Raw genomic sequence first — 19,345 nt, 5'->3', positions numbered from 1 at the left:
AATGAATCTTAAAAAAAAATAAGTGACAGGGAATGGATGTGACTCAAGCAACTGAGCTCCTACCTTCCACATGGGATGTCCCTGGTTGGTTCCCAGTGTCTCCTAAAGTAGCCTGAGCTGATGTAATGGTTGACGAAACAAGGCACTATGAGGAAAACATGAGACACAACAAAGCAGGAAGTGAAGGTAGCTCAAGTAATTAGGTGCCTTCCTCCCACATTGGAGGTCCCAGATTTGAGTTCCATGTGCCTCCTAAAGAAACAAGATGAAGAGACGCAGCAAGTGCAAACAACGAGTGGGTAGAGAGAAATTAAATCTTAAAAAAAAAAAAAAAAAAGACATATTGGCTGAAATGTTTGTATCATCTATAAAGCACTTAGAATTTAATAAGAAAAAGACTGAAAAGTGGACAAAAGGCATGAACAGGCAGTTGGCAAAATAATGCAAATTATAATTCACTAAAGATGTGGAAATGAAAATACCATTTTCAACCTAATTTGAGGTTAATTAGAAAAAGTTTTGGTGTGGCACTCTAGTACTAATGAATATAGTCAATATGATCCAAACTTGGTAAACATATAAAATATATAGAATACCTAGAGGACTGGCTGAAACAGCCTGAAAAAAGATCTAGGGTTTAGGACAGCAAGTGAAGGCTGGACAATGCCCGGAAGAGAGAGGAAAAAAGGAGGGGAATGGCAACAGCAAAACAGAAACAAGCAGCTACTACTGCCTGCATCTTCCTCCACACTATAGAATTCTCTAGTCTCTGGGCTGGCAGGCAGCAAAGCGGTCTCCAGGGATCCAGTACCCCAGGAAAAGGGGGAAGAGAGGGATAGAGGCTACAGATGACTCAGCTTTGACCCACAAATTTGGTCTGCTGTGTCCCACATGCCCTTCCAAGCTGGTTGGGGCCACACCATTGTTTGCCTTGGGAGCTGGCATGAGACTAACAAGATCCAACCCTTCCAATCTCCCTCTCTACTAACCAGGGCTGATTATTGAGGATGCAGAGGGGAGTGGAATTATTTCCTACCAGAGAAGGCAGGAGAACAGTCTCTAAGAAAGTTTGAATTACAAGGCTCTTAGGCTCCAGGCAGGAACATCTTTCACATTGACCCAGTCTGTGTTGCAGCAAATACACAATGACTAGCACTGAACTGAAAAGGGCTGTGAAAGAGCACATTCTGCTAGCAGACCAAGGAAGTGCATGTGAAAATATTAAAAGGGAAGCTTTTCCCAGCCTTTATATCCTCCCTCCCCAAGGCCCTAGGAAGCAGGTCTGCAACCCATTTCTGTGACCAGAGCCCAGTTTTGAGCAACTAACAGGGACAATCATAATGATCCCAGGTTGAACCAAGAATTAAAGAGCAGCAGTTACACAGTCTCCTGTCACTAAATCCCTACGAAAGAGAAAAATTGAGCATCTGAGTAAACTACCACCTTAATCAGATGCCTAGACATCAGCAAAAACATTATAAGCCATACTGAGAAAATGGAAGACATGGCCCAAGAAAATGAATGTATCAAAACCCCAGAAGAGATGCAGAATTTAAGACAACTAATTAATGAGATGCACACAAATTTCCAAAATCAAATTAATGAGTTGAAAGACAGTATGGCTAAAGAGATAAATGACATGAAAAAGACATTGAGTGAGCACAAAGAAGAACTTGAAATCCTGAATAAAATAGTAACAGCTTATGGGAATGAAAGACAATAGGTGAGAGAGGCATACAACAGCAGACTAGAAATGATTGATGAAAGAATAAGTGATACTGAAGAGAGAATAGCTGAAATTGAAGACAGAAAAGAACAGAGAAAATGGGAAAAATTGAGCAGGGACCTGGAATTGAAAACACAAAATGCAACAATATACGTGTTATGGGAGTTACAGAAGGAGAAGAGAAGGGAAAAGGGGCAGCAATGGTATTTGAGAAAATAATAGCTGAAAATTCCCCAACTCATGAAAAAAATGAACTTTCATATCCAAAAAGTATATCATACCTCCATCAGAATAAATCCAAATAGACCTACAGCAAGACACATACTACTCAGAATGTCAAATGATAAAGAGAAAATTCTGATAGCAGCAAGGGTAAGCAAACCATCACATACAAGGGACTCTCAGTAAGACTTAGCACAGATATCAGAAACCATGGAGGTGAGAAGACAGTGTATGATACAGTTAGGCACTGAAAGAGAAAAATTGCCAACTGACAATTCTGTATCCAGAAAAATAATACTTCCAATATGCAGGTGAGTATAAAATATTCACATAGAAACAGAAACTAAATTTGTTAAAAAAGAATATCTTTGCAGGGAATATTAAAGCAAGACTTAGAGCCTGAAAGAAAAAAAAAACAGGAGAGAGAGGCTTAGAGGAGAGTACACAAGACAGAATAGCAGAAAAAATGAAAGAGCAAAAAGAAAAAAAATATATGACACATGATAACCAAAGAATAAAATGGTGGAAGTAAATAATGCATTTAGAGTAATATCAATATATGTGAATAGATTAAGTTCCCCAATTAAAAGATGTAGGCTGACAGAATGGATAAAAAAACATGAGCCACCCATATGCTGCTTAAAAGAGACTAACCTTAGATCCAAGAATAAAAACTGGCTGAAAGTGGAAGATTGGAAAAAGATGGTCCACGCAAATAGTAACCAAAAAAAAAGCAGGGGTAGCTATACTAAGAAGAAATTACAAGTGAAATCAGTAATTATATTGAGACAGATGAAAATGAGAACACAACTTATAGAGACATGAGATACAGTGAAGGTAGACTTGGGAGCAAAATTTATAGCCCTAGATACCTATATTAAAAAAGAAGGAAGAACTAAACTCAAAGATTAAACCAAACAACTAGAGAAACTAGAAAAAGAACAGCAAACCAATTCCAAAGCAAGCACAAGGAAAGAAAGATTAGAGGAGAAATAAATGAAATTGAGAAAAACAACAATAAAAAATAGAGAAAATCAACAAAACTAAAAGCCAATTCTTTGAAAAGATCAATAAAATTGACAAACCCTTAGCAGGACTAACAAAAAAAAGGGAGAAGATGCAAATACAATCAGAAATGAAAAGGGGAGGTTACGACTGACCCCACAGAAATAAAAAGAATCATAAGAGGATGCTATGAAAAACTGTATGCCAACAAACCGGACAACCTAGATGAAATGTACAAATTCCTAGAAATGTACACACAACCTACACTGACACTACAAGAAATACAAGAACTTAACAAACCAACCACATTTAAAAAGATTGAATCCATCTTCAAAAATCTCCAAACGGAGAAAAGTCCAAGACCAGATGGCTTCACAGGTGATTTCTATCAAACATTTCAAAAAGAACACCAATCCTGTTTTTTTGTTCCAAAAATCTGAAGAGGATGGAAAATTACTCAACACATTTTATGAAGCCAATATCACCCTAATGCCAAAGTCAGATAAAGACCCTAAAAGAAAAGCAAATAATTTCAAGTGATGCAGGAAAAGCATTTGACAAAACCCAGCATCCTTTCTTGATAAAAGCACTTTAAAAGATACGAATGGAAGGAAAGTTCCTCAATATGATGAAAGGGATATATGAAAAACGCACAGCCAACATCATCCTCAATGGGGAAAGGTTGAAATCTTTCCTCTCAGATTGGGAATAAGACAAGGAGCCCACTGTCAATATTCTTATTCAGTTTTGTACTAGAAGTTCTAGATTAGAACAGTTAGACAAGAAAAAGACATTAAAGGCATCCAAAGAGGAAAATGGGAAGTAAAACACTATTTGCAGACTACATGATCCTATACTTAGAAAATTCTGGAATGTCTACAACAAAGTTACTTGAGCTAATAAATGAGTTCAGCAAACTGGCAGGATACAAGATCAATACACAAAAGTCAGTAATGTTTCTGTTCACTAGTATTGAACAATATGAGGAGGAAATTGGGGGAAAATTCCATGTACAATAGCAAAAAAAAAAAGACTCAAATACATAGGAATCAATTTAACCAAATAAGTGCAGAAGATGTATATGGAAAACTACAAAAGAATGCTAGCAGAAATCAGTGAAGACCTAAAGAAATGGAAAGACAGTCCATGTTCATCGATTGGAAGACTAAATATTATGAAGATGTCTATTCTACCCAAAGTGATTTAGAGGTTCAATGCAATACCAATCAAAATTCCAACAGCCTACTTTACAGAAATAGAAAAGGCAACCACCAAATTGATTGGAAGAGAAAGTTCTCTCGACCAGCCAAAAGCTTTCTAAAAAAGAAGAGCAACATGGGAGGACTTTCACTGCTTGACCTTGAAACATTACAAACTTACAGTGGTCAAATCAGCATGGTCCTGGCATAAAGACAGACCATCAATCAGAGGAATAGAATTGGGAGTCTAGAAATAACCCTCACCTCTATAGCCAACTGGTTTTTGAGAAAGCTACCAAGTCCTTGTTAATGGGTCAAATCTCTCTTCAAGAAATGGTGCTGGGAGAACTGGATATCTGTTACCAAAAGATGAAAGAGGACCCCCATTCCACTCCCTATAAACAAATCAAATAAAAGTGGATCAAAGACCTAAATATAAAAGCCAGGACCATAAAGCTACCAGAAAGAAAATGTAGGGATACATCTTAAAGACCTTGTGGTAGGTGGTTGTTTCTTGGACCTTACACCCACTTTTGCACCTTATAGGACTTTGTCAAAAGGGTGAAAAGGCAGGAAAAGGCAGCTGACTCAATGGGAGAAAATATTTGGAAATCACATATCTGATAAGGGCTTAAAATCCATGATATTAAACCATGATACAGAGATGTTACAACTTAACAATAAAAAGACAACCCAATTTAAAAATGGGCAAAACATTCGATAGACATTTGTCTAAAGAAGAAATACAAATTGCAAAGAAAACAAAACACAGGAAAAACGTTCAACATCTCTAATGATCAGGGAAATGCAAATCAAAACTACAATGAGATTCTGGGTCAGCTCCTTGGCAGTGAACTTCAGGGCACCCCTAAGGTCCGTGGAGGCCTCTGGACCAACCACCTCTGACCTTTACCCCTCTGGATGGGGAAGAATCACTAGGAAAGTAGGAACAATGGGAGGAGACAAAATGGCTGCCTCTACAGCCACAGCAGAACTTGGAAATGATACTGTTCTCTAGGCACCTCCACCTCTTCCCACCTTAGGAAAGTGAAAGAAATAAAGTATGAATAGTGTCATGTGAAAGATTGATCCAACTCAACAACTACAACAAAAAACTAAAAGCTACAATGAGATATCATTTCACACCTAACAGAATTGACACTATTAAAAAGACAGAGAACTACAAGTGTTGGAGAAGACATGGAGAGATACTAACACTTATTCACTGTTGGTGGGGATGTAAAATGGTACAGCCACTATGGAGGATCGTTTGTCACTTCCTAGAGAAGTTGAATATAGATTTACCATGTGACTCTGCAATACCACTATTGTGTATATACCCAGAAGATCTGAGAACAGTGACAGGAATAGACACCTGCTCACCTATCTTCATAGCTGTGCTATTCAGGATTGCCAAAAGTTGGAAATAACCAAGGTATCCATCAGCCAATGAATGGATAAACTCTGGTGTATTCACACAATGGAGTATTATGCAGTTGTAAGAGGAAATGAAGCCGTGAAGCCTATGACAACGTGGATGAACCTGGAGGACATTATGTTGAGTGAAGCAAGCCAGACACAAAAGGACAAATACTGTATGATTACTATGAACTAGATAAATTGTGTAACATATTGTATGATCCTATTTATATAAAATGTAAGTATCATTCAATTTATAGAGATGAAATTTGATTAGTGGCTATGTAGGGTCAGGGAAGTTCTGTAAGGGGTGTAGAGTTTTCTTTGTGGAGTGATGAAATCTAAAATGTTTTGTGATGATGAATGCACAACATTGTGATTATACTAAAAGTCACTGATTATACCCTTTAGATGGATGGTATGGTCAATATATCTCAGTAAATTATCTTGATAAATAAATAAATACTTGTGGAAGAATAGCCAAAAATAGCTACATGCATCAGGGAGACATAGATTGAGAGGTGAAGAATTTGTCTATTTTTTGTTTACTATAATTATTATTGAAATAATGAAAATGCTGTAATAATGATTGAGGTGATGAATGCACAACTATGTGATTATACCAAGTACCACTGATTGTACACTTTGGATAAATTGTACGCTTTATTAATATGCATCAATAAAATTGATTTGTTAAAAAAGTAAGGATATAAACCTCATTCCAAAACATATTTTACGTATCATTTGGTTTTTTTTTTTCTTTTAAGATTTATTTATTTAATTCCCCCCCATCCACACCCCCCCCCCGGTTGTCTGTTCTCTGTGTCTATTTGCTGCGTCTTGTTTCTTTGTCCGCTTCTGTTGTCGTCAGCAGCACGGGAAGTGTGGGCGGTGCCATTCCTGGGCAGGCTGCTCTTTCTTTTGCTCTGGGCGGCTCTCCTTATGGGCGCACTCCTTGCGAGTGGGGCTCCCCTACTAGGGGGACACCCCTGCGTGGCACGGCACTCCTTGCGCGCATCAGCACTGCGCATGGGCCAGCTCCACACGGGTCAAGGAGGCCCGGGGCTTGAATCACTGGCCTCCCATGTGGTAGACGGACGCCCTAACCACTGGGCCAAGTCCGTTTCCCTCATTTGGTTTTATTCTATTTACAGTAACATGAGATCACAGGATAAAAATAAGGAGAGTGAGCAAGGATTTATTTGGAAGAAAAAAATAATTTCCCTCCGTGATTCGGATGTTGACCTACAGGGTATTCCGGGTGAGCGAGAAATGGCAGTTGGTGGTGAGCGAGAAGATTCCACCTGGGAAGATGGAAGTGCTGGTGAGCTGCACCCCCCGTTCTGACCCTCTGACCCCTCTGTCCCTCCTAGTTAGAGGGCTAGGGCTCGTTTATGGCTTCCACATTTACAGTTGAGGTACATGAAGAAATTCATCACAAACTTTCATCAAGACCTTCTATAAGCTTTAAAAAAAAACCTTACAATTAAAAAAAGCACATATTAAAGGGCTTATCATGAAAAAGCAGGAGCCCTTTGCCCCACTATTTTTAAAAAAATATTTATTCATTTTAAATTATTTCTCTCCCCTCCTCCCCGGCCCCCACGCTTTCTGCTCTCTGTGCCCATTCGCTGTGTGTTCTTCTGTGTCCACTTGTGTTCTTGTCAGCAGCACTGGGAATCTGTGTCTCTCTTTGTTGCGTCATCTTGCTGTGTCAGCTCTCTGTGAATGCAGCGCCACTCCTGGGCAGACTGCACTGTTTTCGCACTGGGCGGCTCTCCTTACGGGGTGCACTCCTTGCACATGGGGCTCCCCTACATGGGGGACACCCCTGCGTGGCAGGGCACTCCCTGTGCACATCAGCTCTGCACGTGGTCCAGCTCACCACAGGGATCGGGAGCTGTACGGAGGGTTTGAACCCTGGACCTCCCATGTGGCAGGCAGATGCTCTTATCAGTTGAGCCAAATCTGCTTCCCCCCACAGCTTTTTATCCCCTAGGGAAGCACTTCCAACTCTCTTAGCTGTTGCTTTGCGTATTTATGTCCACAATTCTCATCAATTTGTGCATGCTGCCATTCTTTAGTTTTTCATTTGCAAGCATCGTCTACCAACTTCCTGGGTGAGAGATGGTGATTCAGCTCTTTTCTAACCACACCTTCCTCTTCATTTTGCACAGTTGTTACATTATTTGCTTCTGCTTAAATCCTTAATTGGTGTTTCATTGTAATGCTCTGCAAATCCAAAGTCCTTACCAGGGCCAGTAAGTCCTGACAGGATCTGGCTCCAGGGTGTCCCTTGGGTCTCTCTCAACTGCTCTTCTTGTTTGCTTTGCTTCAGCCACACTTATTCTGTCTCTTCCTTGAAACAGTTAAATGCAATCCCCTCTGCTTCAGAGACTTGCACTCTGTTCCTTCGTTCCAGGATGCTGTTCGCACAGAGTCAGCATGCCTCTCCTTCATTTTATTGGGGTCTCTGTTCAAATATTAAAACAGTCCCAGACTACTCTGTAAAATAGCACACGTGGCCCACTTTTCAACCCATGCACACTTCTGAACTTTCAACTTAAAAATTTTATTCTGGAGTTAATAGTCACCTTGTTTTTCATTCCTTTTGTTTCCTGTATACCTGCCACTGTTTTTCTTCAAAAGAGCTGCAGATTTGTTGAATAGCTACCAAATTAAATTCTAAGTTTTCTAATTGCACATATTCCGCTTTATTTCTAGAGATCTCTCTTCCAGGGCCGGCTAGCCTCCTGCTCCCAGCTGGGCTGGTTGTCTGTCATCCTGTAGCACTCAGCACCATCTTCCAAATTCCCGTTGCCTTTTTTCTGTTTTGTATCCTGTGGTTTATTGGATGGCATTTGTTCTTTTTTCTTAGTTTACTTCTATTTATAGACCCCTAGTATCCTCCCCCCAAATATACATAAAAGGTAGATTCTTTGAAAATCTGCATGGCCAAATTCCCTTTCCTCTTAAAAACTGCTATTAGTAACAAAGTAACACTACTAACTGCAATGGGAAATGACACCAAAATCACCACCAAGTCCACAGGCAGGGGGGCTGGCGTGGGTCAGGAATGGAGCGGCCCAAGCCCGGCCCGGGTGCCGCCATCTCAGCCACGGCGGGGCCTCCCGGGCAAGGAGCCTTCCGCAGGCTGGTGGGTTCTCGGCAGATGGAGTCAGGGCTCAGGCACAAACCACTGCTCACACCCTGGGCAGGAAGGGGCAGGATCCTGGCCATTCTTCCTGCCCCCGAGGTTTGCTCTTTTGAGTTGGGGCCTGCTGCTGACCTGGGCATGTCTGCAAGGACACGGTAAGTTCTGAAAAACTTGCAAGGGATGCGGCTCAAAGAAAGCCTGGGGTGGGGGTGGACTGCTGCCCTCTCTGGATCTTCTGTACCGCTGCAAGCTCCTGGTGTGGCCCTACAGATGCATCCTCAAGGTGGCCCTGTCCATCGTTCTCTCTTCCTTCCAGCATAGTCAGGTTCAGGTACAACCAAAGCTCCCAGGAAGGAGTGGGCTCATTGTTGCCTAAATGTCTGGAAGTCTGTTTCCATTCTGACTTTAGTCTTTCATGCTGCAGCCCCATGTCATTTCCTCTGGTAAGTACTCAGCAAGCCAAGTCAATAAATTCCAGAGCCCTGTCTATACCTGCTTCCCCCAGCCCAAGTTTTAGAGTCTGCCCCATCAAACCTTTGACTCCCCTTCTCTCATCAGGTAGCCATGGTCACCAGCAACAGCAGCCTGCTCTCATGTCTCCCAGAGGCCACTCATTCCCTTGCATACTAACAAATGTCTGCCTAGAAGCTTGGTTCAGAAAGCCACAAAGAAGTTGTATGCTTGTCCCTATTCAACAGATGATAAAACCAAGGCTCAGAGAGGTTAGGTGACTTGCTTGAAATCACACAGGCAGCAGGAAGTGGCTTCAGGACTTGAATGATGGGGTATAGTTTTTCATGTCTCTACTTCCCTTGTCTTCTCTGGTCTCAGGGCATGAATGCTCCAGAGGAGAGGAGTTTTACTCAACATGCCCTTTTCTCCACCATTACGATGGGCCTGGCAGGTGAATAAACAACAACAAAAAAACATACCTCATCTCATTTTTTCCCTTACAACACTGGGCATTATCATTATGCAGATTTTAACATGGGTAAACCGAGGCTTGGAGACGCGCAGAGCTTTGTCCATGGTCACGTGGCTGGTGGTAATGGAGGCAGAATTTAAGCCAGTTCTGTCTGACACCAAAGCCCAGCCCGCCTTTACCACTGGCCTGAAAAGTGTCACAGCCTGACCTGAAGTTGCCAACAGCGAGTCCAGCCAGGGTGCGAGGGGAGCCCTAGAACCCCTGAGGAGAGAAGCTGCCACACTGCCCAAAAACCCTGCAGCCTGGCTGCAGCCCGGCTGGCACCACGCTAGCTTCCAGGACATGATGCAAATAAACATCCTCACGAATCCACCCAACGCAGTCTTGCTTCTGTGAATGCTTTTCCCATCATAACTCCTGAGAGGGTGACAACCTGCTCAAAAACCTGCCTTCCCCATTGCCTCTGGAGTGTCAAGAAATCAGAATGCTTATTCCCTGAGTTGATTTCAACTTGTCCTAAAGTCATATTTTGAGGGGATTTCAATTTTTTTTTAAGATATATTTACTTATTTCACCCCCTTCCCCTCCTCCTGCCCTGCTGTTTTCTTCTCCTCTCATTCTCTCTCCTCTAGGATTCACTGGGATTCAATCCTAGAGACCTCTGATGGGGAGAGAGGGTCCCTGTCAATTGCACCACCTCAGTTCCTGGTTTCTGCTGTGCTTCACCTTGACTCTCCCCTTGTCTCTCTTTTGATGCATCATCATCTTGCTGCGTGACTCACTTGTGCAGGGCACTGGTTCACCACGCAGGCACTGGCTTGCCATGCGGGCACGCTTTCTCTTCTTCTTTTCACCAGGAGACCCCAGGGATCAAACACAGGTCCTCCCATGTGGTAGGCGGAAGCTCTTATCATTTGAGACACATCCACTTCCCTCACTATTTTTTTTTAATTAGAGAAGTTCCCAAAAATATGCACAAAATACAGCGTTCCCATACCTGCCTTCTCTCTCCCCAATTTCTCCTATTATTGCCAGTTTGCATTAGTGTGGTTCATTTGTGCCAATCAATGAAAGAATATTATTGTACTACTAACAGCAGTCCATAGTTTACATTAGGATTCACTGTGTTGCACAGTCCTATGTTTTTTTAAACAGTTATTTCTGGAGCATACATGCAAATTAAATTTTTCCCTTTACACCACATTCAAATATATAATTGAGTGATATTAACTTATTCACAATGTTGTGCTACCATCCTCATCATCCATTACCAAAATGTTTCCATCACCCCAAATCCTGGTAACCTATATTCTAGGTACTGACTCTGAGTTTATTATAATTGTTTCAAATCAGTGAGATCATATAATATTTGTCCTTTTGTGTCTGATTTAAGGTTCATCCATGCTGTCCCATGTATCACAATATCATTCCTTCTTAGGACTAAATAATGTTCCATTGTATGGATATACCACATTTTGCTTATCCGTTATTGGTTGATGGGCACTTGGGTTGCTTCCTTCTTTTGGCAATTGTGAATAATGCCACTACAAACATCCGTTTGCAAATATCTGTTTAAGTCCCTGCTTTCGATTCTTTTGAGTATATACCCAGACGTTGGATTACTTGGTCATATGGTAATTCTATACTTATATTCTGAGGAATTGCTGAACTGTTTTCCACAGCAAATGCACTATTTTACATTTCCACCAACAAGGAACAAGTGTTTACATTTCTCCACATCCTCACTAACACTTGCTATTTTCTGTTTTGTTTTGTTTTTAATACTAACTATCCTAGTGGGTGTGAAATGGTATCTCATGGTTTTGATTTGTATTTCCCTCATGGCTAATGATGTTGAACATCTTTGCATGTGCTTCTTGGCCATTTGTATACCTTCTTTGGAGAAATGTCTATTCAAATCTTTGGTGCATTTTTAAAGTGGGTTGTGTGTCGTTTTGCTGTTGAGTTGTAGGAGTTCTTTATATATTCTTGGTATTAACCCCCATTGGATATGTGGTTTCCAAATATTTTCTCCAATTCTGTAGGTTGTCTTTTTACATCTATGATGAAAATGAAGACCTTTAAAGCACAAAAGTCATACCATTTTATGATGTTCCATTTATGTATTTTTTTTTTTGGTATAAAATATAAGAAACCAATGCCAGTCCCACAGCCCTGAAGATGTTTCTCTGTGTTTCCTCCTGGGAGCTTTATAGTTTTGTTCTTGTATTTAGATCTTTGATCCATTTTTAGTTAATTTTGTATTTGGTATGAGATACAGGTTCACCTTAATTCTTCAGCAAATGGAGAGATCCATTTTTCCCAGCACCATTTGTTGAATAGATTATTCTCTCTCCATTCATGATTTAGCACTTCTCTTAAAAAAATCAGCTGGGAGAGACTTCCGGGAAGACTAGAAAGACACAGGACTCTCTTTTCTCCCAGAAAAATACTTAGAAGACAGGCAGAAATGGCCTGGAAAAAAATCTCCTAGGGTTTAGGACACCAGGTAAAGGCTGAACAGTGCCCAGAAGAGAGAGGAGCAAAGGAAAAACTGTGAGTTAAAAGCTACAGCTGGGCGGTGGACTTGGCCCAGTGGTTAGGGCATACGTCTACCACATGGGAGGTCTGCGGTTCAAACCCCCGGCCTCCTTGACCCGAGTGCAGCTGGCCCACGCGTAGTGCTGATGTGCGCAAGGAGTGCCCTGCCACGCAGGGGTGTCCCAGCGCAGGGGAGCCCCACGTGCAACGAGTGCGCCCCGTAAGGAGAGCCGCCCAGTGGGAAAGAAAGTGCAGCCTGACCAGGAGTGGCGCTGCACACACATCTGATGCAGCCAGATGATGAAACAAAAAGAAACACAGATTCCCGTGCCACTGATAAGGATAGAAGTGGTCACAGAAGAACACATAGTGAATGGACACAGAGAGCAGACAACTGGGGGGGGGGTGAATAAATAAAAAAATAAACCTTTTTTTTAAAAAAAAGTATGCCTAGAAAGCCAACTGAAAAGTATAAACTCTATAGGCTTTGGATATTCAGGGAGGATGCAAATCAAATGTGTTAAGCTTACCTGGAATGTGAGGGGTTCATGTTAAAAGCTTACCTGGAATGTGGGGGATATGTGTTAATTCAAGCTTACCTGAAGGAAATAACCTATCTAATACTTAGATAAAACCTTGAAGAAACTAACAAAAAGTCCTTTTGCATATAAGCACAATTTTACTCCTCACTCTTACATCCTCTATATAAAAGGGACCCAAAAATTCTATTCAGGCCTCAGTTTTTATCAGGACAAGAGTCTGCCAAGTCCAGCCAGTTGAAATAAATCTTCTTTCTCAGAATTCTCACATCCTGGCCTTCAATACCGTGTATACCCAACTTCTCTCTGCTACAACAGAATGATAACACAAAATGCAACAACATACATGTCATGGGGGTGCCAGAAGGAGAAGATAAGGGAAAAGGGGCAAAAAGAGTATCTGAGGAAATAATGGGTGAAAATTTCCCCACTCTCATGAAAGAAATGAACTTGGTGTGTCTAAGAAGCACACCATACTGCAATCAGAATAAATCCAAATAGACTTACTCCAAGACACATACTACTTAGAAGGTCAAACACCAAAGATAAAGGGGAAATTCTGAGAGAAGCAAGGGAGAAACAAACCATCATATGTAAGGGATACCCAGTAAGACATAGTGTGGATTTCTCATCAGACACCATGGAGGATGGAAGACAATTAGGATACTGAAAGAAAAAAACTGCCAGCCAAAAATACTTTATCTATTATATTTGCCCTTCAAATATGAACGTGACTATAAAATATTCAGAAACAATTAGAAACTAAGTTTATAAAAAAGAGTCCACCTTTGCAGGAAATATTAAAGGAAGCCTTACAACCTGAATAAAAAGACAGGAAAGAAAGGCTTTCAGGACAGCATAGAAGACAAGAATAGCAGAAAGCATAACCAAAAGAGCAAAAGACAATGAAAATAAGTTATGACGTATTAATATGACGTATAAATAAGTTATGACGTATTAATATTAATACGTATTAATATGGCCTGTGCATAAATTCAAAGTTATTCTATATCCAAGTATGCCTAGTTCCCAAAATTAAGAGGTGTAGGCTCTATAGGCTTTGGATATTCAAGGAGGATGCAGACTATATATGTTAATTGAAGCTTACCTGGAATGTGGGGGATATAAGTTCCTTCAAGGCCTATCTGATATTCAGACAAATACTTAAAACTCAAAAAAAACTAACAAAGAAAATCCTTTTGCATAAAAGCACCATTTTACTCCCCACTCCTACACCCTCTGTATAAAAGGGACCCAAAAATCTGTTCAGGACATGGTTTTTTTTGGACAGAAGTCCACCGAGCCTGGCCAGCTGTTAATAGATCTTCCTTCTCAGATTCTCATGTCCTGGCCTTCAACACCGTGAACACCCGACTTCTCTCTGCTACATCTCTGGGGGCTCATCCAGAATTTTGCTGAGAAGGCCAGAGGCGGCAACAGTTGATTGTCCCCTTCAGATGCCTCTGAAAAGGCCAGGAGGGCCCAGGTGAACCCCAGCCGTAGGCACCCCTGGACTCCCTTTAGTCCAGAAAGAGGTTGTGGACCCCACCAAAGTCCTCCTGGAGAAACTGGAGGCACCAGAGGGTTCAAGAGACCCTGAGAATGAAGCAAGGAGATCCACACCACACGCCAGATGAGTGAGACCCCCAGAGGCACAGTGCAGGAAAAGGTTAATTCTGAAAAGCAAGCAGGGGAGCTTGATCAACTCTCAAAGAAGACCCCAGTACTCCTGAGGAGAAGGGAGGGATCTGTCTTCTCTGGGTCCAAAAAAGGAAAGGAAGGAGGGTGGTTGTGTGTGTGTGATTGTGGAGACTGAGTGAGACACAGAGACTCATTCTGTGGGGCGAGTGTGGAGGCCTGATCCATGGTTCCATGGTGACCTCATCTGGTCAAGGGCAGTCTGGAGGGCCTCCCTTCAAAGGGACCCTCTTGTGAGTCGGGGGCTTATACTGACCTGCTAAGGCTAAGAGGTGCCATAAGTTCCTGTGAGGGATGTGGCCAGAAACGGACAAAGCGAAAGGTTAGGTAAGTGTTGTGCAGTGTCAACACAGGGTGGGAACATGGGAAACAGACAAAGTAAGACCCCGTTATGTTGTATGCTGGAAAACTTTCCCTGAGCATTCCATGGAGATGTATACAGAATAAAATTCCAGCCAGAAAAGCTTAGAATACTTTGTGAATTAGAATGGTTGACTTTTGGTGTGGGCTGGCCCAGGAGGGCATCTTTGAGCCCTGGATCATCCATAAAATCCACAACATCGTAACCAGAAATCCAGGGCACCCAGACCAGTTCCCCTACATTGATGCCTGGCAGAAACCTGTGAGTCAAAGTCTGCCCAGGTTAAGGAAATGTACAACTGAAGAAGCGAGGATGTGCCTGATACAAAAGCCCAGGGGTGCTGTCCCAGGAACCAAGCCAAACAAGCTCTGTGCAAAGGGTCCAGAGGAAGTGAGCCCCAAATCTAGTGTCAACCCATCCATTCTAGAAGGGCCAGACGACAATGACCTCCCACCACCCTATGCGACTTCTCCTACCATGCCAGTGCTGAGGAACGGGGATGAGCCAATTTTCCTAAGCAGCACTGCCCCACAACCATCTCTGCCACCATCCTCCCTGAGCAGTGCATCCCCGCCACCTCCACGGCCATCCCCCCGAGTGGCACTCCCCCGCAGCCACTGTCTCCAATCAATGCAGCCTCTTCACCTCCACAACTGCCGTCTCAGCCAACCTTGGCCCCTGGCAGCACAGTGCCAACCATCAGTCAGGAAGGAGTCCTGTTAAATGACAACTCAGACCATGGGGGGCCCTAGGGGCAGGTGGAGCAGGGAGAAGGGCCGCCACACAGTCACCTCTCTGTGAAGCCCAAGCTCCAATTTATTATGATGCAGATGGCCAGATTCAAGGAGGAAACCAAGCATTTGTATACCAACACTTCAGTACCACCGACTTCTTTAACTGGAAAAGCCACACCCCACCATACTCAGAGAAGCCTCAGGACATGACGGACCTCTTCCAGTCCATCATGTGGACCCACACACCCACCTGGCCTGACTGTAAACAACTCCTCACAACCTTACTCAACTTCAAGGAGAGAATGGGAGTCACATAAGGGGCTCTAACCTGGATCAAAGGGCACTCACCTGAGGGAACCCTGGACAGTGACCAATATGCCCGCACAGAGTTCCCAGACGAGGACCCCCAGTGGGATCCTGATGACATGGCCAGGCTCAGCCAACTAGAAATGTTCCATAGGGCCTTAGTTGAAGGGTTCAGAGCTGACAGCCGAAGAGCAGTAAACATGGAAAAGACCACCCAAGTCCTACAGACTCTTGATGACAGTCTGGCTCAATTCTATGAGAGACTGTGTGAGGCATTTCATGTATACACGCCCTTTAACCCAGACACTCCCAAAAGCCAACCAATGGTCAATACAGCATTCGTTACCCAATCACAGGCTAACACCCAAAGAAAACTACAGAAGGTAGATGGGTTCGCTGGTATTAATATTTTACAGCTCATGGAGGTAGCCACCAAGGTTTATGTCAACTGCAATGTAGAAACCAGGAGAGAGGAAAACTGTAAAATGTAAAAGAAAGCAGACCCTCTAGCATCAGCAATATTTGAAAGAAGCAATTCTGTGTCAAGGATACTAAACTGGGAAGCCCCTGCCCCAAGGAGGGAGGGCCCACCTCCAGGGCAAAATCAGTGCATGTACTGCAAGGAGGAAGCAGGAGTGCCCCACAGGCCACTCAATCCCATTGCCCCCAGAAAGCAGCCAAAGCATTAGCCAGGGAAGCAAGCAGAGCATTGCAAACTAAACTTTGGGTTTGCAAAAATTCAGAAGGAAAACCTGCAAATTAGCTCATCAGATTTGTGAGAATAGAGGACTCCGATGGAGATTATGAGAATGGACTGGGCTCCTATTCTCTTCGGTCCTGCAGAGCCTATGGTCGGAGTCCAAATTGGGGGCTGCACCACACATATGATGGTCAACATTGGGGCTCAACACTCTGTAATAACCAGGCCAGTTGGGCCATTATCAAAAAGACAAGCCACTATTGTAGGGCAGCTGGTAAGAGCACCCAGCGGCCCTTCCTCCCAGCTGCACCTGTAACACTAGGGGTAAGGAAGTCACGAGTTCCTATATCTCCCAGAATGCCCAGTCCCCCTCCTGGGTCAGGACCTGCTGTCTCAACTACAGGCTCAAATTACCTTTGATGCCACAGGACAATCCACATGAACGCTGGGCCACCAAGCCCTCCAAAAATAGCACGAGCCCTCCCTCTGCAGGAGGAATGGAGACTGTTCTGCCTCGACAAAGCCAGCCAATCTTCGGCCATACAGTTCTCTTTCAAAGGTGTGCCTGAAGTACGGGCAGAGGGCAACCGAATGAGAATGGCACATGACATTCCTCCAATTATTGTTGAAATAAAGCCCACAGCCAGCCTAGTGAGCATAAAGCCATATCCATTTCCATGTGAAGTGCAAGAAAAAATCCAGGTACATATTCAGAAATTGCTAAATGAAGGCATACTAATGTCATGCCAGTCTCCAAAATATATCCCACTCTTCCCAGTTAAAAGGCTGATGGTGATTACTGCCCAGTCCAGGAATTGTGAGCAGTCAACTCAGTGATAATAATGCTACACCCAGAAGTTCCCAACACTTACACTCTTTTCAGCTTGATACCCTCATTGGCAATCTACTTTTCATGCCTGGATCTTGAAGATGCCTTCTTCTGCATTCAGATAGTGCCCCAGAGTCAACCAATTTTCACCTTTACATGGGACAATTTGAGCTCCGACGAAAAGCAACAGCTAACCTGGACATGCCTCCCTCAGGGATTCAAAAACACACTCACTATTTTTAGATAAGCCCTGGCCAGTGATCTCAAATCCTTTAAAGCTGAACACTGGGAAGCGGATGTGGCTCAACTGAAAGAGCATCCACCCACCACATAGGAGGTCCAGGGTTCAAACCCAGGGCCTCCTGGCCCATGTTGTGAGGTGGCGCACACACAGTACTGCCATGTACAAGGAGTGCCATGCCACACAGGGGTGTCCCCCGTGTAGGGAAGCCCCATGTGCAAGGAGTGCACCCCACAAGATAGCCGCTCTGCGTGAAAAAAGGGCAGCCTGCCCAGGAGTGGCACTGCACACATGGAGAGCTGATGCAGCAAGATGGCACAACAAATGAGACACAAATTCTCCTGGTGCCGCTGACAAGAATGCAAGCAGACCCAAAAGAATACACAGTGAAGGGACACAGAGAGCAGACAATGGAGGGGAAGGGGAGAGAAATAAATAAATCTTCAAAAATAAAAAATAAAAATAAACTCCTGTGAGGTGCAGAAGGCTTTAATTTTGAGGAAGTCCCATTTATCTATTTGTTCTTTTGCTGCTCGTGCTTTTGGTGTGAAGTTCATGAAGCCATTTCCTATTACAAGGTCTTGTATATGATTCCCTACACTGCTTTCCAAAGTCTTTATGGTCTTGGCTCTTATATTTAGGTCGTTGATCCATCTTGAGTTGATTTTTGTATAAGGTGTGAGATGGTAATCCTCTTTCATTCTTCTACATATGGATATCCAGTTCTGCAGGCACCATTTGTTGAATAGGCCATTCTCTCCCAGTTGAGAGGGTTTGGTGGCTTTATAAAATATTATATGACTATATATATGAGGAACTATATCAGAACTCTCAATTCAGTTCCATCGGTCTGTGTGTCTCTCCTTGTGCCAATACCATGCTGTTTTCACTACTGTAGCTTTGTAGTATGTTTTGAAGTCAGGTAGTGTGATTCCTCCAATTTCGTTTTTCTTTTTCAAAATGTCTTCGGCTATTTGGGGCCTCTTTCCTTTCCAAATAAATTTCAGAGCTAGTTTTTCTAGTTCCTTAAAGAATGCTGTGTTGATTTTTATTGGGATTGCATTGAATGTGTAGATCCATTTTGGTAGGATAGACATCTTAATAATATTTAGTCTTCCTATCCATGAACAGGGAATATTCTTCCATTTATTTAGGTCTTCTTTCATTTCCTTGATCAATCTTGTGTAGTTCTCTGTGTATAAGTTTTTTACATCTTTAAATTTATTCCTAGGTATTTGATTTTTTTATTTACTATTGTAAATGGTATTTGTTTCTTGATTTCCTCCTGACCTTGCTCATTATTGGCGTACAGAAATGCTACTGATTTTTGCATATTGATCTTATAACCTGCTACTTTACTAAATCATTTATGAGTTCTAGAAGCTTTGTTGTAGACCTCTCAGGGTTTTCTATGTATAGGATCATGTCATCTACAAATAATGAAATTTTGACTTCTTCCTTTCCAATTTGAATGCCTTTTCTATCTGGTTCTTACCTCAGTGCTCGAGCAAGTACTTCTAAGACAATGTTAAATAGAAGAGGTGAAAGTGGGCATCCTTGTCTTGTTCCTGATCTTAGAGGGAAGGATTTTAGGATTTCACCATTGTAAATGACGTTGGCTGTGGGTTTTTCATATATACTCCTTATCATGTTCAAAAAATTTCCTTGTATTCCAATATTTTGCAAGTGTTTTTATCAAGAAAGTGAAAAGAGAGCCTAAACAATGGAAGAAAATATTTGGTA

General features: G+C 42.5%; 1 protein-coding gene across 6 annotated transcripts in view; it reads right to left on the bottom strand.

The window, feature by feature from the left end:
* TMEM45B (transmembrane protein 45B) overlaps positions 1–19,345 on the bottom strand; it is a 72,394-nt gene that overhangs the window by 10,391 nt on the left and 42,658 nt on the right. For 2 of the 6 annotated variants that reach the window (XM_058289098.2, XM_004468806.4), the window contains exon 2: positions 64–145. The exons of 3 other annotated variants lie outside the window; for them this stretch is intronic. The gene's annotated coding sequence lies outside the window, so the exon portion shown is untranslated. Of the gene's footprint in view, positions 1–63; positions 146–16,946; positions 17,053–19,345 lie in introns of those variants that run through there. One more of the 6 variants, XM_004468807.5, reaches the window with a different exon arrangement.

The sequence above is a fragment of the Dasypus novemcinctus genome, chromosome 27 (genome assembly GCF_030445035.2).
Source record: "Dasypus novemcinctus isolate mDasNov1 chromosome 27, mDasNov1.1.hap2, whole genome shotgun sequence".
In the NCBI taxonomy this organism is placed as follows: domain Eukaryota; kingdom Metazoa; phylum Chordata; class Mammalia; order Cingulata; family Dasypodidae; genus Dasypus; species Dasypus novemcinctus.
This window is presented reverse-complemented; position numbering and strand designations above follow the sequence as displayed.